Below are 19,753 nucleotides of genomic sequence, written 5' to 3'. Positions count from 1 at the left end.
CTAACAGGGTCTATTTTCACTATGAGTCTTTTCATCTTTGTGAATGCTACTGTAATGACCAAAAGTTTTCCCACAATGATTACAAACATAGGGGTTTTCTCCTGTGTGAACTACATCATGCCTTCAAAGGGAACTCGAAGAAGTGAAGGCTTTCCCACACTGCTTACACGAGTAAGGTTTCTCTCCAGTGTGACTTCTTTGATGTATGTGAAGGTAACTGGATTGACTAAAGGCTTTCCCACAGTGCTTACATACATAGGGTTTTTCTCCTGTGTGACTTCTTTTCTGTATTCGAAGGTGGCTGGAACAAGTGAAGGCTTTCCCACACTGCTTACATGAGTAAGGTTTCTCTCCAGTGTGACTTCTTTTATGTATTTGAAGGTGAATGGACTCAGAAAAGGCCTTCCCACATTGCTTACATATGTAGGGTTTCTCTCCCATGTGACTTCTTTTATGTATTTGAAGGTATCTGGATTGAGTGAAGGCTTTCCCACAATGCTTACATACATAGGGTTTCTCTCCAGTGTGACTTCTCTAATGCACTTTATCATCATTGTGTCTCTTAAAAGATTTCCCACACTGGTTACATTCATGGTTTCTCTCTCTAGTGTGAATCCTTTTATGATTTTGAAGAAAACTGAGATACTTAAGGGCTTTATCAGACTGTTTACAGACATAGGATTTCTCTCCCATATAAATTTGTTCATGCTTTTGAAAGTTTTGGGGAGAACAGAAAGCCTCCTCACATTCCTTACAGTTATATTGCTTCTTTCCATGCTGTAGGGCCCGGTACCCCTGTTCCTGGGATGCATCTTGAGTACAGTTTCTGGTCAGCTAACTGAAGCATTCTGTTTGTTCCTGTGCTCCCTCTGCCCTGCCTGGTGATTAGTTGTAGGGCATTGTTGACTCCATCTTTGGTATGGTAATTTCCCACCTGCCTGGGTGGAAATCCTTGTGAAACAGGGAGGTGTATAAGGATTTCCCCAAGGTTAAATAAATGGCATTCGGCTGATCTCCTTTCGAATGACCCAGGTCTCTTTGTGTGTTCTTTCAATCTCCAGGCCCTTGCCCGACTCGCTTATGGTACAGTGGGGTGCGAACTGTACCGAGGGGGTAACACAGAATCGGGTGTTACAATATGCTCCTTATAGTCATGAGTTATACATCTAGTCTGATCTCTGAGGGACACATTTAGGGATGAATGACCAACAAAGTCTTCATACCCATGACGTTCACATGGCATTACTCCAGTTTTCTGGTTCACCGCAAGTTCCGGAATCTCATTGGAGATTTCTTCCCATTGACTGTCTTCTTCACATTCACAGAGCCTCTCTACCACATGACATCTGCAACAAAAGCATGGCATAGTACAAGATAATTTTACATTTATTTAAAGGTAAAAGACTTACTCTCTTGCATTATCAGGAAAAGTGTAAGCTGTATAAACTGTGTAAAATAATGCATTAAAAGCTCAGTAAAATGGCTTAATTGCCAATAATCAAAGCAGTGGTGATCATGTGGAATTTCTCTGTGATTTCCCCAAAGTTAACTATTTTGAAAATCTGTGTTACACTTAAACATAGCTTAAGCATGCCTCATCTAAAACAGAAAGGACAGATGTGTAAGATTCTAAAATATTAGAACATATATGAGATGAGACCTAAATGCAAACATTTATTTTCAAATACACCTTGCATCCAAAACCTGAAGATAATGTCACATGATTTCTTTAATAACTTTGTGAAACAAAGTTTATATAAATTAAAACATCAGAAAGTATCATTTGTGGTATCATGTTTATACGCAACAATTCACATTTAAATTTTTGAATTATAAACACTCAGACTGTAGGTATATTTAAAGATGGTTTGAAAATAAATCAGTTTGATGCTGGGCTTACTTTGTTGTGTTTAATTTTTTCTACAATTTCAGGCTTTCTGAGAAGCACTAGTTTTTCTTGTGAATGCAAATAACCTTAGACTTCCCCCAGCATCCTTCTACTCATTTTCAGTGTTCTGTTCTTCCAATATCTGTCCTAAAAGTAGACCCAGAAAACCTGTTATGAGTTATTATGGAAAATTATGATTCAGGTTCTTGCTACACTGGGGCCATACCAAGTTGATTCATCTAAGTGTTCCATTTTCATATTCTAAGTCACAGAACAGCATTGGTGGGCAGTAGACACTATGTGAAGAAATTATACCCCTCTTACCTACAGCATGCAGGTTCTGGATGGTTTCTCCCATCACAGCCCTGTGGAGATTTTTCTGTGAAGGACTCAGCAAAGCCCACTCCTCCAGGGTGAAGGTCACAGCCACATCCTCAAAGGTCATGGACTCCTAAAACAGCCAGCATGTGCTTTCAGGAGAAAGGGGGAGGCTGACAGCATTGGGACCTATACTCAATCCACAGGAAATTCTCACGATACTGGAGACTACTGGCCACTATCACACAGCTTTTCTAGTGCTTCATTTAAACACTCCCTTGAAGAAATAACAAAACAGTGACATCTGGTTAGTCATTATATGTTGTTGGGTCATCCCTGAGGTTTCATTGCATAGCAGGTGTACACAGCAGTTACTGAGAGCACTTCAGAGGATCAATATTCATTAAATGTATGTGTTTATACAGTTCCATCTCCTTTACTTGTGTTTAGATGACAGACTTCATCAATATAGCTGCCAAAGGAGCCTGATTTGTCAAAAACACTTCTTGTACTTGTTTACCAGCTTCTACTCTGAAAGTTGGGACCTTTTTAGATGTTCAGTTGAGAAAGCCTCCTTGATGAGCCTCCTACTCTTCCTGGGTACCATGCTGAATGAGCTTCTTCTACAGACATATTTTCAGACCCGTTGCCACAACTTGTCACTTGAGAAATCTACACTTTCTGTGATTATACTAAGTAACTACATTTGGAAGCATGAACATAGCATACAATTGTTCACATAAATTAAATGATACAGGGCTGGGGAGATGGCTCAGAGGTTAAGAGCATTGCCCATTCTTCCAAAGTTCCTGAGTTCAATTCCCAGCAACCACGTGGTGGCTCACAACCATCTGTAATGAGGTCTGGTGCCCTCTTCTAGCCTTCAGGCATACACAGACAGAATATTGTATACATAATAAATATTTTTAAAAATTAAATGATACAAATACATAAGATTAAAGAAAGATTAAGTGTTCTATAGCACAATAGTGTATCATTGGCAATAATTTATTCAAAAATGCAGTAGATAATTTCACTTTCTAATACAATGGAATGCTGTGTTATGTAGTGCATACACAGAGGGTAGACTCATGATAGAACAGGTACTGTGGAATGGTAGCAGAACTGAAGAACACCTGTGTGAGGCAAGGACAAACTGGCATCTAATTGGATGCTATGTTATGTTATATTCGTCTGTATTTCATGTCCAGGAATCGACTCACTATATAATTAAATGAAGACAATAAAACTTTAATGCTTTAGGATGCAATAGGGAATTTCTTATCATAAAAAAGAAGTTGTGTTGGTATATCTTTAATCCCAGAACTTGGGAGGCAGAGGGGGGAAGACTCTGTGAGTTCAAGATCATAGCCTGGTCTACATAGGGATTTCAAGCTAGTCAGGGCTGTACAGTGATACATTAGAGAGAGCAAGGCAGTGAGAAAGGAAAGATGGGGATGAGTGAATCAAGGAGAACAGTAGCATTGGATGCAGGATGCTCACAGAGCTGGATGGAGCTGGCCTTTGGCTTCGGGAGCTAGCAATCTGGACTGACTGTAGTTCTGATCAGCTAGTGGGATCTCTTCCAGACATGGTTTCCATGCTGAAGAGAGGAAAGAGACCCAGGTCCCAGGCCATGATGCATTCTTGGCTAGAATGACCATGGTGGATTATGCTCAGATTTGGCAGTCATGAGTTCTCTATGGGTCAAGGAAGCTGTGGTCAATGCTGTTCATCAGGAAGTGAAATTTGTGACTTGGAAGCCTCTCAGGTTCCTGCAGAGGAAGTTCTTCTATGGTAATGAGCCCTGTGACAACAGTGATGAGGTGGGAAGAGGGCCATCTCCAGAAAAAGAAATGCAAGAGACACAAAGAGAACTTGGATGGTCCTAGGAAAAAGTATCTCATAGATATATGGCTATTCCTCACCTCTGATATTCATCCTGTCCCATTAGGACACTGGTTATTCTAAAGGGGCCAGATCCCACGGCCTAAAGAAATCAGGTCACACCCTCTGCCACAGACTGGATTACTCGGGATACCATGACCGTAGGAAAACCAAGGCTTTGGTACTCAGGAAGGCATGAGTTTGATGAGTGACAAACAGACACAACACACAAGAGAGTGGTTTGAAACTGCTGAGATTTTATTTTTGCAGTTAGTATACAAACATGGAACAGATCATGGGGGATCAAAGCAACATCAGCATTTTCTAAAAAAAGATACATTATCAGGAACTAGTGCTAGACATGATACATCCTCTACCCCAGGAACCTTTTGCCCCTGAGAATATGCTCAAAGCCCAGACAAAATCAAAACCTCAGACTAGTGATTTCAACTCTAGCCAGTATTTGTACTGTAATAGTTTCATTTTGATTATGTCAAGGACCCCTGAACCATAGTGGATTAACCTTCATGCCTTCTAACCTTTGCCTAACTCTGTCTCGTGGCCAATAAAGAAAATACCATTTTAACACTTGTTGCATAACTGCTTATTGCCTGGCCTTAGATATCAGACACCAGGAAGGTCTGGCTCAGGCCAATTTTTCCATGAAATTTAATGACCAATATAATATTCTTTGCCCTTCTACATTAACCCATCTGTTTCCTTGTTCATCATATACTCCTGAATATGGCAATGGTGAAGTTTTATACATTCCCATACTGTTCTTTCCTAATGAAGGAGCCCACTACCTTCCTTGAGTTAAATAATGCTTTCTATTCTACATCATAGTAGCAGAAATTCCCAATGGGCTATTTATAGCTGAATGTTCATTCCCAATAAGTACCTGGACTTTTATGGTTTCACTATCATGTAGTGTAGGAGGTTCTTCCGTATTTGAGTTGCTTTTATTGGTTAATAAAGAAACTGCCTTGGCCTTTTGATAGGGCAGAACTTATGTAGGTGGAGAGATAGAACTGAATTCTGGGAGAAAGAAGGCAGGAAGAGAGAGCCGCCATGAAGCTCTCAGGTCAGACATGATAAATCTTTCCCGGTAAGCAATGACCTTGTGATGATATACAGATTAATAGAAATGGGTTGAATCAAGATGTGAGAGTTAGCCAATAAGAGAGGCTAGAGCTTATGGGCCAAGCAGTAATTTAATTAATACAATTTCCATGTGGTTATTTCGTGGGTTAAGCTAGCTGGGCAGAGTGGCACCTCAATGTGGTTGACTAACTCCATGTAAAACCTGAGAGGGCTTGAAAAGGAATTCTAGACACACAGAAAAAAAAAAAAACAGAGTTTAACATGGCTTTTTTGCTGTTTGCTGGTGGCATGTCTGAGAGAGATTTTCCTGATTCAGCTGTAGCGGAGGGGGGGGGAGAGCAAGGGAGGGAGATGCCCACTTTTAAAACGCTGGCTTTCTGGGCTATGCTCCTAGTGCAAGCTCCGTCTTTTGCGGGAGATGGAGAATTTGGATGGGGTTTGTGAGGGAACTGCTATGGTTTGCTTGATGGCTGTGTGCCTGGAACAGTGTGTCGCTCAGGGACACCAAATGGCTCTGAGGCAGGAGCGGCTCTGCCATGCTGAACTGTGCTGATCTCCAGCAGGAACTATCTTCATTGACATAATAACAGCGCATTTAAGGTTTAGACTGGGCAGGAAACAGGCAGTACCATATTACCTCTACATGGTGCCACTTAAGTTTTTAAGAAGTGCTTAGGGTTTTAAGAAGTGCTCCTGGATAGTAAAGAATTATAGACAATGCAATAAGGACAAATTCAGACATAAAAGACCTCTAAATGGGTCATAGTGTTAGATAAACATACGTAGACTTAGGAGAGAAGATAAAGAGGGTATATAGTAATAAAATAAAGTTAATGCTTTAAAAAAAGGGTAAAATCTTTAAGGAGACAAAATAAATCCTTAAAGAAAAAAAAGCCACGTATAATGGAAAATTCAAAGAGAGTCTGGATCATGTGTATTATTGTGTTTTCTTTGAATTTTTTGACTGTGAAGGAGATAAATACAGAGAGACATTTCATTGTATGGGCTGCTAAGCTAAACCAGCATGTCTGTTCTAAAGGTATCATGACTTCCAAATTTGTGTCTAAGGATATAGTGCTTTGGAACAGAGGTTCTTTTGTTTTCACAGAGGGTAAGACGCTGTAGATTGCTCCTAGACCAATATGGTATGACAGACCGTGCCCTCCTGAAAGGTCACCATGAACACCTTCAGAAAATTATTTCACTAAACTGCCGACTGAGATGATCCTAGCACATACGTTATACCATAAAAGATCTGAATAACAGCACCCCCATACAGCATGAAGCAGTTTGGAGAGTAAAAACTGTGCCCATATTCCCAAATATTGTTATAAATATTCTTTTACATTTAAAGGGGGATATGATATAGATATGAATAATTTAAATTGATATGGATTTTGCTTTATTGATATAAATTTAAGGTCAATTTTGTTATGTATATATGTATTTCTGATTTTTTTTTCTTTTTTCGAGACAAAGTTTCTCTGTAGCTTTGGAGCCTATCCTAGAACAGGCTCTTGTAGACCAGGCTGGCCTCAAACTCACAGAGATCTGCCTGCCTCTGCCTCCCGAGTGCTGGGATTAAAGGCGTATGCCACCATTGTCCGGCTTCTATTTCTGATCTTGATTAAGGTATTGTGATTGTGTAGTTCATTTTAAAAATGTAATGTATAATTAGGAAATATAGGTTGTTAATGGATAATCTATAATAGTCAAGTTTTTTGTCATGTTAGTTAGATTTTCTAGATGTGCATAGACATATTTCAGTTAGATAGGCATTCTTCATATCTTTCAAAGACTACAGAATATGGCATTTAAAATGTTTTAATAACTTAGGGCTTTTCATGACAATGAGACACATCTGCTCCTGGCAGCACCAATCTACTTTAAGAGGAAGATGGGCATCAAAGAAGCTCCTTATGGAGTTTGATAGCCATTTGGGCAAGAAACTGCACTTGCCTGGACTGTTGCATAAACTGGATATGAAGAACCCACAGAGAGAGGACTTCTGAACTTTCCTAAAGGTGAGATGATCCTTAAGGGTTCCTGATTTATGAGAGAGTCAGCGAGACATTCTGCAGGACACAGAAAAAAGTGACTGAACTGTCTTTAAAATTTCCTGCCTCATGGAAAAGTCTGCTGGATACTATGGGCCTGTGGGCTGAAGATGGATGCCCCAATGGTACAGAAGAACTTTGGGTGACTGTCCAGGAAGAGAGATGTCTCTGTCATTTCTGGAGTTTTGGAAGTTGCTTACTTCTTGTTTACTTAGGTAATATATCCTTCTGGAGTCTTTGATGGAGTTGAAGAATGGTTAGTTATAGTTATAGTTTTTCTTTGTTATGATAAAAGATAAAATAGATATAAATATTGTAACTGTGATTTTTGCTTTATAACTGTTTTGTTATATGTAATTTTATTATGTTAAACTTAAAGCTTTCCTTTTTGTTTAAACAGAAAAAGGGAAAATGGTATAGGAGGTCCTTCTGTATTTCTGTTGCTTTCATTGGTTAAATAAAGAAACTGCCTTGGCCCTTTGATAGGGCAGAACTCATGTAGGTGGGGAGACAGAACTTAATTCTGGGAGAAAGAAGGCACGAGAGAGAGCTGCCATGAAGCTGCCCAGTCAGACATGCTGAATCTTTCCCGGTAATCCACAACCTCATGGTGATACACAGATTATTAGAAATGGGTTGAATCAAGATGTGAGAGTTAGCCAATAAGAGGCTACAGCTTATGGGCCAAGCAGTAATTTAATTAATACAATTTCTGTGTGGTTATTTCGGGGGTTAAGCTACCCAGCCGGCAGGACGCAGCCCACTTCTACTACAATCAAGTCTATCTAGGTTTTTCACAAACAGTTCCTCCTGTTGCAATCCATTGAGAATGTCCCCAACTTTCATTTTGCCTCCAGACCACCTTCACAAGGCCCTGAATTATGGGTGGATCTTTTGTGGAAAGGTTCCATGATTGCCTATTACTTAAATTCGTAAGTAGGTCATTAATTTCCTGACTCGATACTGTTGGCTCCATTTCTATCTTCCTATTGTCGTCATGTTCCTCTGGGACATCAAGTCCCTCCCCATCTATCAGCCATCTTCCAAGAGATATTGCTCTATTAATACATCAAAAAAAAACCATAGTCATAAAAGAGACTACACAGACCCACAGCCTGATATGAGGCCAGGGGTTGAGCACTCTGCCAGGAAGCCTAGCCCCGAGGGACATGTCGCTCCCATCCGGTCTAATGACATAAGTCATGTCACATAGACGACACTGGAGCCGGTGTGGCAACCCCCAAGCAGTGCTCCCTCTGTGACAGTGTTAAGAAGCTGCTCTGTGCTGTGGTTTTCACAGCCTTTAATTTATGGCCCTACGTATTACCTGGCCCTTCCATATTACTTGCCAGTAGGCTATCACAAATGGAATAACATGGCGTAGGGTTTATTGCTACCCCAACAGGATAGAAAAACCATAGTTTCCTTTATTCAGGTTTTTTTTTTTCTGAAGACTCTTCCCACCCCCAACATAATATACTATTCCTTTCTAATGCTCTCTCCAATCAAGGTCCAATCCTTGCCTGAGGCCCTTTATCCTGATAGAACCCATTCCTGGAGGTAAATATGTGATACCTCCCTTCTGTATCTGCTGCTCCCCTTCTGTATTTAACACTGAAGACATTGGGAATTCTTCCTTGACTTGTAGGAATGCTTGGGCTGTCATTTGCAGTGCTGCCTTTTGGACCAGGTTGTATCAAAGCCACTACATGTAAAATGTGTCTCTGCTTTAGTGCTAGTGACCAGAGTAAATGCAAGGGTATCACTGTTTCCAGGTGTGTGGGATCTGATGTCTCGACCATATGTATGGACATTTTTCTGCTGCAATCTCCAAGAATCCAGTCATTCCAGAAAGCACCCCTAGCATACTAAAGAATCCAAATGTTTGTCTGGGCTGATGGCTCAGCAGTTAAGTGCTTGCCAGTTTAGGTCCCCTGAGACCCAGTAAATGCTGGGTAGGTGGTGTGGAAGAACAATTCTATATCTGTCAATTATGTTTTAAATAAACACTGATTGGTCGGTAGCCAGACAGGAAGTATAGGTGGGACAACCAGACAGGAAGTAGAGGTGGCACAATGAGAACAGGAGAATTCTGGGAAGAAGGAAGCCCATTCCTTCCAGTCCTGTCCAGACCATGGAAGAAGCAAGATGTGACCTGCCTCACTGAAAAAGGTACTGAGCCATGTGGCTAACATAGATAAGGATAATGGGTTAATATATGTTATAAGAGCTAATACGAAGCCTGAGCTAATGGGCCAATCCATTTATAACTTATGGAGACCTCTGTGGCCTGGTTGTAATCATAGCCTTGGAAGTTGGAGACATGAGGTCTCTAGAGCAGGCTGGCTTGCACCACTAGACATGGTGGTGAGCCCTGGGTTTAAGGCCCTGCTACAATGAACAGCGTGCAAGAGTGACCGAGGATGATTCCTGATACCAACCTTGGGCTTTCACATGCGTATATCCACCTAGAAAAGAAAAGAAAAAAAAGAATCCTGCTCCAATGCTTACTTTTCAGATACAGAAAAATTACTCAGAAGAAACAGAGACCAATGTGGGATTTTAAGTTAAATTAAAGAGCAAGTGAATGGACAAATACAGCAACCCAGAGCAGGGTTCCTGCCTTCTGTGGATTCCTACACTAATTTCATCTTCCAAGTTGTCATGGGAATGCTATTTAGTCTGCTTACTACTGAGGTAAGGACCTGCATCATCATCAGGACAGATCAGTGTTTCGACATTCCCCTATCCTGGGTAGTGAAAGCACACACAATGAACAGGTGTGTAAGTCACCCTGCACCTGGTGCCTACTGTTCAGCTCCCATTCTCGCCTTTGAAAGAGAATCTTACTATGTAGTCCTGGCTGGTATGGAACTTCCTACTCAGATCAGGTCTGGAAGTGACAGAGATCTGCCTGTTTCTGCCTCCAGAGCTGAGATTAAACAAACATGTGCCACCACAACTGAGGAGTGCTCAGCTCTTTGACAGGTAGCATCCTGGATTTCCAGTATCCCTGAGAACAAGCTACTGCTTCCTATTCCTTGGGGGAAGCTCTGAGTCTGGTCTATTTGTAATCAGATATAGTCTGTTTGGAAGGGCAAGCTGGATTGTCTACCTGACTAGTAAAGCATATTGGTTTAGGTTCCTGGGATACCTATTCCTGGAGGTAGAAAGGCTGAATCAAAAGGAAGGGTAAACCTTACAAATTATAAACATTTTAATGTAAAATTGTGAATTTGAAAGGAAGAAAACAGAAGTTAAATGTCCTGACAAATTTAATGTTATCAAAATTAATGGAGGTGACACAAGCAATAGAGAAAGTGGGGGCTGTGTATAAACTGAATCCTATCATCAAAGCTGAGACGATTACTAAATATTTAAACCATATGTAAAGAAAGACAGAGTCACTTGGTAAATAGCAGTCAAATAAATACTAAGTGGGTCCCATTTTATACCAATGAGGACAAAGTTCAGTGAACTAAATAATTATGTTATGTTCACAGAAAGGCTATTCAATAATAAAATTTGGCCAAACAGTGGTGGTGCATGTCTTTAATCCCAGCATTTGGGAGTCAGATGCAGGTGGATCTCTGTGAGTTCAAGGCCAGCTTCATCTACAGACTGAGTTCCACGACTGCCAGAGCTGTTAAACAGAGAAACCCTGTTAATGGAGCAGCGAGGCTGCATCCACCACCCGGCTAGCTTTACCTGAAATAATTACACGGAAACTGTATTCTTTTAAACACTGCCTGGCCCATTTGTTTCAGCCTCTTATTATCTAATTCTCACATCTTGTTTTTATCCATATTTAGTAATCTGTGTAGCACCATGTGGTGGTTGCTTACCAAGAGAGATCTTAACCTGCTTCCATCTCGGAGAGGAGAGGCATGGCGACTGCATATGGCAACTGCCTGAAGCGTCTCCCCAACTCTGCTTCCTTTCTCCCACAATTCTGTTGTCTACTCCACCTACCTAATTTTCTGTCTCTTAAAGGGCCAAGGCAGTTTTTTATTAATCAATGAAAGTAACACATAGACACTCCTCCATCAAAACCCTGTCTTGAAAAAACATAAAATAATAACTAATAATAGTAATAATAATAATAATAATAATAATAATAAACAACTTGATATGGGGCTGTGGTTGTAGCTCAGATGGTAGGATGTTTGCATAGTAAGCATGAGCCTGGGATTTGATTCCCAGTGTGGCAGGTGGTAGCGGTCATGTGCTCATTTAATCCCTGCACTTGGAAGGTGGACACAAGTGGATCAGAAATTCAAAGTAAAGTTTGGTTATAAAGTGAGTTTATGGACAGCCTAGGATATGTAAGATCCAGTCTCGAAACAAACTGATACACTTGCAATTTACTGTAATTTGAACCTGTTCACAAGTTAACAGTTCAGTTAGTTTCAAAAGAGTATTCGCTACTGGAAAAGGGCACAAACGTTCTTAACCCAAGAGTGAAAGATAAGCCCTCTAGTACCAGAAGCACAGAGATGAGAAAAACGGAAAGGGTCTTGCCTCAGAGCTCAGTATGAAGGGATAAAGTTAGTCACAGCGCACTCTATAAAGGAATAGTCTACCAAGTGGATATTACAGTTCTAAACATGAGTGCCTCCAAAGACCTATATGTACCCACTGTGAAAACAGCTATTACTGCCTCTTGAGAACCCAACACACCTGGGTAAGTCTCAGTCTTCCCTATAGTTCTGTCTTAAGAGCTATATTAACATGCCTTTTGGGGCTGGAGAGATGACCCAGTAGTCAGGAGTTCTCGCTGAGTAAGGGTGAGGGCCTGAGTTCTCAAATGCCTAAGCCAAGTTAGGCGCCATCATAGACGACTGTAAATCCAGCGCAGTGGGGATAGTGACTGGAGGATCACCGCAGCTTGCTAGTTGTCAGCCTAGCCATGGGTGTAGTGGGAGACCCTATCTCACAGGAATAAGGTGGAACTAGACAAAACAAGCCACCAGATGTCCTGCTCTGGCCTCTGTGCAGCCGGGACGTGAAGTCTCTCACACAAGAACTGCCTCTTAAACCCCTAAACCTCCAATTCTGCTTCACATCATCCAGCCTCGAAATATTTTTCTGTGGTGAAGCACTGAATTCCGCTTTTGTCTCACTGGAGGAGGTCCCCAAGCGGAAAGGCCACTCTTCAGAACTGGGAGACAACAGAGCGAAGCCGCGTCTCAGCCCCTCTGCAGCGCCGTGGGAGTCCCGGGGCTTCGCAGAGGCTCCTGCAGGGAGGATGCCCTGATGCTGCCGCCAGGGACCGAAGGTGCTGGCACAGCCCTGCCTGCCCGCCTCGCTCACCCGACGCTCACCATGTCTGCGCCCAGGGCTGCCACGGCCCCACGGAGGCTCCTGTGCTGGCGCTCACAGGACCTCAGAGGCTCAGCCACTTGGGACACCCACAGCTGCGAGGAAGAAGGGGCCAGGAAGAAGGCTGCCCGGTAAGCAGCTTCCGCTCCGCCAGCTGAGACTCCTGATTGGGTAACTCATACAACCATACTTTTTCTGCGCCGGGGGTTTCCTGTCCTAAGGATCTCAAGGGATAGATGTCACACAGCCTAGAAAGGCTGAGAGGGTCGGGGAAGACCAAAGCCAAGACAGGTTCTCTTGACAGAGACCAGGCCTTAGGTTCACTAAAATGGGACAGAGATAAACAGTCCTCAGGAAAACCACAAGTTAAAAACTACCTTCTGCTAGCTCAGCAGGTACCCCACGGCCTCTTCTGCTGGCTCAGGTTCCCAGAGCCCCTCTGTTGGCTCAGCAGGCATCGCCCCCCCCCCGCCACCCCCCCCCCCCGCCACCCTCCCCCCCCCCCCGCTCCTGATAACTAAAGGTAGCTTTCCCTACCCTGCTGCTGGAAGGTCCCTAACCACTAGCACCTCCCACCAATTAGCCCCCAGACAACCTTTCCTCCACCAATCAGCCCCAGATTAATCCCTCCTCCCTGGAATTCCCCTAACTCCACTTAAAAGGAGCTTGCAACCTTCTTGGGAGGTTGCCATGTGCCACCCCAGTGTTGGAATTAAGAAAGCACTCTTGTTATTGCATATGTGGCTGTTGATCTTTCCTGGGGGGCTTCTCTCGGACCCTAACAGAAGCTAAACGGTCTCAGACTCTCTCAGTTGGTTGCTGAGAACCTCCTGGAAGAAAGATGGCTGGCAGACAAGGAGCTGCCTCTTAGCGCCCCTGATTGGACAGTTCGTACCTGTCCCTCCTTCCGAGGTCATTGCTGATGTCTACAGTGACAGTGTTATTCTCCCACCCCTTACTGACACCAGCCCTCCTTCTCCTGTCAAGAACTCTAATGAAGCTCATGGAGACACAGACATGACAGATGAAAGGAGTCAAGGAGAGAGGGAGAGGGATGTCGAGAGCCGGTGTGGCTCCAACATATAACATTATCTTTCCCTAACTAGACGGGTACGGAGTCGCGAGGAATAATCAGACGCAGCTTACAAGGTCATCCTTGAAGGGCAAGATCTCCCCGTTTATTCTCCAAACAGTTTATATATCATCACAACAATTGAGTGGGGGGGGGGAATACATTAGGCTATCTCCTAGGCAACCAGGTGAATGGCCTTTTATCACGTTTGCATCTACCTGTTTGAGAGTATGCTAGCTGTCACTAGGCCTGAATTAGCATCTCTGTAAGACATCCTCCAAATTACAAAAGGAAGGAGCACCAAACGTCCTGATCAGCTTCAGCCAACACCTCTCCTCAGGCGATCTACATTAATAACAAAAGTGGAAGGAGCAGCACATCCCCACTATTGTTAGGCGGAGACAGCTTGTCTGCGAAGCTGCATGACCACCTCAGACCAGGCCTATGGCTCTTGTGCCATACCGAAATATGGGCCTACAGAGGGACAGGAGAGAGCAAAGGTCTGTGTACGGAGTATGAACAAGATACATTATGTACACGAATGAGAATGTTACTGTGTAACATTACATATAGTTAATGTGTGCTAATGGAAACCCTATAAACCATACATTCCAGCAGTGAGAAAGCGAAAAGCTGCAGCAGTCCTTCCATAAAGAAAGCTGATACAAATTCTTTTCGGGTTTATTATAAATTGCCTCAAGCCATGATCAGTCCTGGAGGTGGAAGGAAGGACACTAGACAAAATACAGTTTATGCAGATCTAAACGTATGGCTTTAAGAGGAGGGAGAGGACGAGGGGGAGATTGGAGAGAGGGAGGGAGGGAGGGAAGGAGGGAGAGGATGAGGGGCAGGAAGAGGCCGACAGACTGACCCTGAGAAGGGGAGGTGAGGGCAGAAGAGCTTCAGAGAGCAGCTTTCATCCCTTGACCAAATCCCTGAGCAATCCTCCTGAGTTGTCTCAGACTACTCTCCAGAACAAATGAAGAGGTCTGATTTGTTGTTGTTGTTGTTGTTTTTTCAAGACAGGGTTTCTCTGTAGCTTTGGTGTCTGTCCTGGAGCTAGCTCTTGTAGACCAGGCTGGCCTCAAACTCACAGAGATCCACCTGCCTCTGTCTCCCGAGCACTGGGATTAAAGGCGTGCGCCACCACCACCTGGCGAGGTCTGATTTTTAAAAATAACCTTTTAAGGGGCAGGATCCTTCATAGCATGTGATTAGGTTCTGCATAGTGTAGTGGCAGGTGCAGTAGAGAATGGTCTACTACTTCTATCTGTCCAAGACAGAGCTGCAGAGACTGTGGGATCAGGCCTAAAGATGCAGGCAAGTGAAAACCAGCCACAGTACCGGTTCTTCTCTCTCGTCTCAAACTGGCCCATCCAGGGGTGGGGTGTTAGGTCTCAAAGAAATACAGGCTAACTGAAGTGCCTATGACACATCAAAGCAGACGCTGGAGCTCTCCAGAGTTGTCCAGTACCTGTCTCCTCTCAGTACTTTTCACTCACTCCCACCCTAAACGTCTCCAGGCCAGGGCCTGGGCGTCTTTCCCCTACCTCTGATCCCTATATAACCTCAGTCACTCTTGGCTCCACTTCTGAATCTCTCTTGGTCCACTTCTCTGTTTCTCCCCCCACCCCCGCTTCTCTCCTCTCACGGTCCGGATCAGTCTGCTGGCCATGTTCAGTCTGCCTCTGGCTGTGCTCCTCCACCACAGACAGGAGCTGTCACGCCCTCAGTCTCCACTCGGAGCAACTGTACTTAAGCAGAACTCTTCACTTTACTTGTTCCTGTACTAATGAACAGTTTCAGCTTCTGTAACCGGCCTCACAGACTTGAAGATATTCCAAAGAGACATGTCTGTTAATCTATCAGACTAATGAAATGATGGAACCCAAGAAAAGGGAATTTCTCCAAGAATCTTATGTTTGGAGAATGAAAATGTGCCAGTCTGAGGGGGATATGCCTTGTCAGGATACCTCTCAGGACGAGGCTGAAGTCCACACAATGATGGGTCAGTGGTGGGTAGGACCAACCTAGACAGAGGCTACCGAGGTGACACCAGAGTAGAGGAAACCTCAATTGAAGAATTGCTGCCATCATACAGTGGGCATGTCTGTGCAGCATTTTCTTGCTAAATGATGTAGGAGGGTCCAGCCCACTCTGGGTAGTACTATCTCTAGGCAGATTACCTGTCTTTAAAATCCAGAAAATTTAAGAAAAAAATCTGTGTGTGTGTGATATGTGCACACATGCCTGCACACTTGTGGATGCGCAGAGGCCAGAGGAGGGCATCGTTTTCTGTCACTCTCCACCTTGAGACAGGGTCTCACTGAGCCCAGAGTTAGGCTGGCAAACAGAAGTCACAGCCATCCTCTGTGCCTCTCTCTCCCTGCTGAAATCACCAGCATTTTGTGGGTAAGCTCAGCTTTTTAAAAGATTTAGTTATTTATGTATAGTGTTCTGTGTGTCTGCAGGCCAGAAGAGGGCACCAGATCTCATTACAGATGGTTGTGAGTCACCATGTGGTTGCTGGGAATTGAACTCAGGACCTCTGGAAGAGCAGCCAGTGATCTTAACCCCTGAGCCATCTCTCCAGCCTCCTAAACTCAGCTTTTTTTTTTTTTTTTTTTTGGTTTTTCGAGACAGGGTTTCCCTGTACTTTCTAGAGCCTGTCCTGGAACTAGCTCTTGTAGACCAGGCTGGCCTCGAACTCAGAGATCTGCTTGCCTCTGCCTCCCGAGTGCTGGGATTAAAGGTGTGCGCCACCACCTCCCGTCTTCTAAGCTCAGCTTTTTAAGGAAGGTTGGGGACCCGAACTCAGGTCCTCACATATGTACAGAGAGCACTCCCACTCACTGTGCCATCTCCCCAGGCAAGATGATTCCCATACATAAACAGTACCGTGTTTACACTCAGGACCAGTGTGAACGACTGTAGTATAGAGGACGACTAGCTGCTGTCATACTTGCTAAAACACGGAACAAGATTATCACCTGCTCCTATGTTTATGTGTGCCAGTACCAAGGACACAGGCTGACATATTAGGCAAACAGTGAGAGCATCTTTACACAGCAAGTTTCCTTGGAGACTGGCAGGTATTTTAGTATGATGTCACCTGCTAATACCTACCTTTCTTTATAGCTGAGTCAGTTTCAACCCTGGTTCACCAATTCCCTTGTCTAACAAAAATGTCTCACTTCCATTGGCAAATAGTATGTTCTTACATTCATCTACATGACCTGTGCTCATTTCTATGTTCCTACTTTAGAAAGTTGTCAGAGAGGTGTCTGAAAATTACTGAGAAAGGCGTAACTTGTGTGCAGTGAGAGCTTTACCGCAATCCTGGACTGTTCATGCCCCTTCCTAGGTTTCTACTCTGGCAATTTACCTACCATACTGCTTTCTTAGTGCGTTAGCCAGAGTTCTCTAGAGAAACAGAACCAGGGGATGACTATTAGCCTAGCTCGTGGTTCAGGGAGCAACTTGGTCTCAAGGGAAGAAGGCAAAGAGTAATACAGAAGGACAATATCCTCCTCTGGTCTCCAAAGGTGCACAGGCACAAACACCTGCATACACCTATGTTCCCACCACACTCACAATTCTTACATACACTGCACGTGCACAAAATACTAAACTTAAAATAAAAAAGAACGTGACTTTCTGATGAACAAGTCAGATATGCTATGAGAACAGACTTGTTACTGAAATACATTCCATTCCATGTGACTAAAGCCGTAGTCCTGGTGATCTCTGGCCAGAGCACACTTCAGCCAGTGGGATGCATCTTTTGGTAAGAGAAGTGAGGGGAAATTATGATAAAAAGCTATAATATAAATATGATAAAATTTATGTAGGAAAAGAGCATTACAGAGGCAGGCGGATCTCTGTGATGAGTTCGAGACCAGCCTGGTCTACAAGAGCTAGCTCCAGGACAGGCTCTAAAGCTGCAGAGAAACCCTGTCTCGAAAAAAACCAAAAAAAAAAAAAAAAAAAGAAAAGAAAAGAGCATTAGTTAGTAGGGTTTTACTATACAAGAAAATTTCACCAGTATTTTGACAATAATGACTCTAACATGAAAGGAAAAAAATTGAAAAATTGTGAAACTGATCTCTTTTATGATTATTTTGCAGATATACTGTCCGTATATGAAAAAGATAACACATATCAATGTATACACTGTTGAAAACAGTCAAAATATAAAATATGTATAGAAATCTTATTTGGAGAAAATATTAAAAGTGAAAAATAGCTAAATCCACTTTAAAGTCATTTGTTCTGAATTTATATACATGACCTATGACAAAAGCCTAGTAGGAAAATCCCAAGTATTAATAACTTTTCATATTTGTGAGCACCAAACTTGTATTATGGAAGCCAGAGGACAACACCAACTATTCTCTCCTACCATTCTCTGCCTATTGCTTGAGACATGGTCTTGCACTAATCTTGGAGCTTGTTTTTCACCTAGACTGGTTGGTTAGCAAGTCCTTTCTGCATTATTCCCTACTTTCAGTGCTAGGGATACAGGTATGTTTGGCCATATCTGGCTTGTTACATGAGTACTGAGGATCTGACCTTGGTCCTGATGCTCATCCATTGAGCCATTTTCCCAGCCCAAATTAAAATTTTTTTACAGGTTCATTAGACAAAATTATTTTAAAACAACATAAAATTAAAACTGCTCACATATTAAAAAAACATTTCAACATTTTAAATTAAAAGGAGAAAAAGTTATTAAGTGAATTACCAATACTGAAACTACAGATTAAGAACGTGCAATTGAGTAAATCTTAGCAATAACTACACTTAAACATTTACTTTCAAGAATAAAATTATAGGCACATAATTTAGATCTCCCTAAGAATGTACCATTGACAAACATTACATTTCCTTTGAGGCATACAATTTCTAAACCAGTCCATTAATTATTTTATGCTAGGCTCTTCACATTAGTTGTGTTAACAGAATCCTTCTACATCAGCCTTTGACACACGCTACAGATGACGATTCTACTTACAAGGCTTTGGTTGTGTATGTGCTGGCCAAGTGAAGACATAGATTTCTTCTGATCAAGGTTCTGATCAATGTGCTCTTTGTGTGTGTGGTATGCACTCATGTGAGGATGAGTGTTCATGTGTGGGGCTCACATTATACTTGCAAGTAGAGGCTAGAGGTTGATGTTAATGTTGGAAGTCTTCCTTCATCATTCTCCACTTTACTTTTTGAAAGATCTCTCACTGAACCTGAACAGATTTGAGACTAGCTAACCAGCAAGCTCAGGGATATTCTGTCTCTGCCTTCCTAGCACTGGGATTACAGGCATGTGCCACCATGTCTGGCTTTTGTACGGGTAGTGAGGATTTAAACTCAGGACCCACACTTCAGTGGCTGGAACTATACAGACTGAGCCATCTCCCCATCCCCTTAGTGGTTTTTTTTTTTTTTTTTTGAGAACTGAATAGAGGCAAGTGGAGATAATCCCACATGCTTTACATTAATACAGGTTAAATTCGTTAAACCATCATGCTTGCTAGAAAGAGCTTGCAATAAAGGAGCTTCCCTGTATTCTATATTTAGAGATACTCTCTAGTGTGTCTTCACTCATGTTTTTTGAAGGGAACCAGAACATGTTAAGGCTTATTCACATTGCTTACAACCATATATTTTGTTTTTTAGTTAATGAGATTAAAACATATTCAGAGAGGAGAACGTCTTCCAATGTAGTTTACATGCAGTGCATCCTTTCGTGGTATCGAAGAGAACCATGAGTACTGTAGGATTTTCCACACTGTTTACATACATAGGGTTTCTCTCCAGTGTGAATTCTTTCATGGCATCGAAGGGAACTGTGATCAGTGAAGGCTTTCCCACAGAACTTACATACATATGGTTTCTCTCCCCTGTGGATTCTTTCATGGCGTTGAAGAGAACTGAGAAAAGTGAAGGCTGTCCCACACAGCTTACACACATAGGGTTTCTCTGCACTGTGAATATTTTCATGGCAGCGGAGAGAACTGTGATACATAAAGGCTTTCCCACAGTGTTTACATACATAGGGTTTCTCTCCGGTGTGAGTCCTTTCATGGCAATGAAGGGAACTATGAAACG

General features: G+C 42.7%; 1 pseudogene; it reads right to left on the bottom strand.

Moving 5' to 3' along the window:
- Positions 1–8,100, bottom strand: LOC121677160 (annotated as a pseudogene).
- Between the last annotated feature and the right edge of the window lie 11,653 nt (positions 8,101–19,753).

Source organism: Arvicola amphibius, chromosome 4 (assembly GCF_903992535.2).
Source record: "Arvicola amphibius chromosome 4, mArvAmp1.2, whole genome shotgun sequence".
In the NCBI taxonomy this organism is placed as follows: Eukaryota; Metazoa; Chordata; class Mammalia; order Rodentia; family Cricetidae; genus Arvicola; species Arvicola amphibius.
This window is presented reverse-complemented; position numbering and strand designations above follow the sequence as displayed.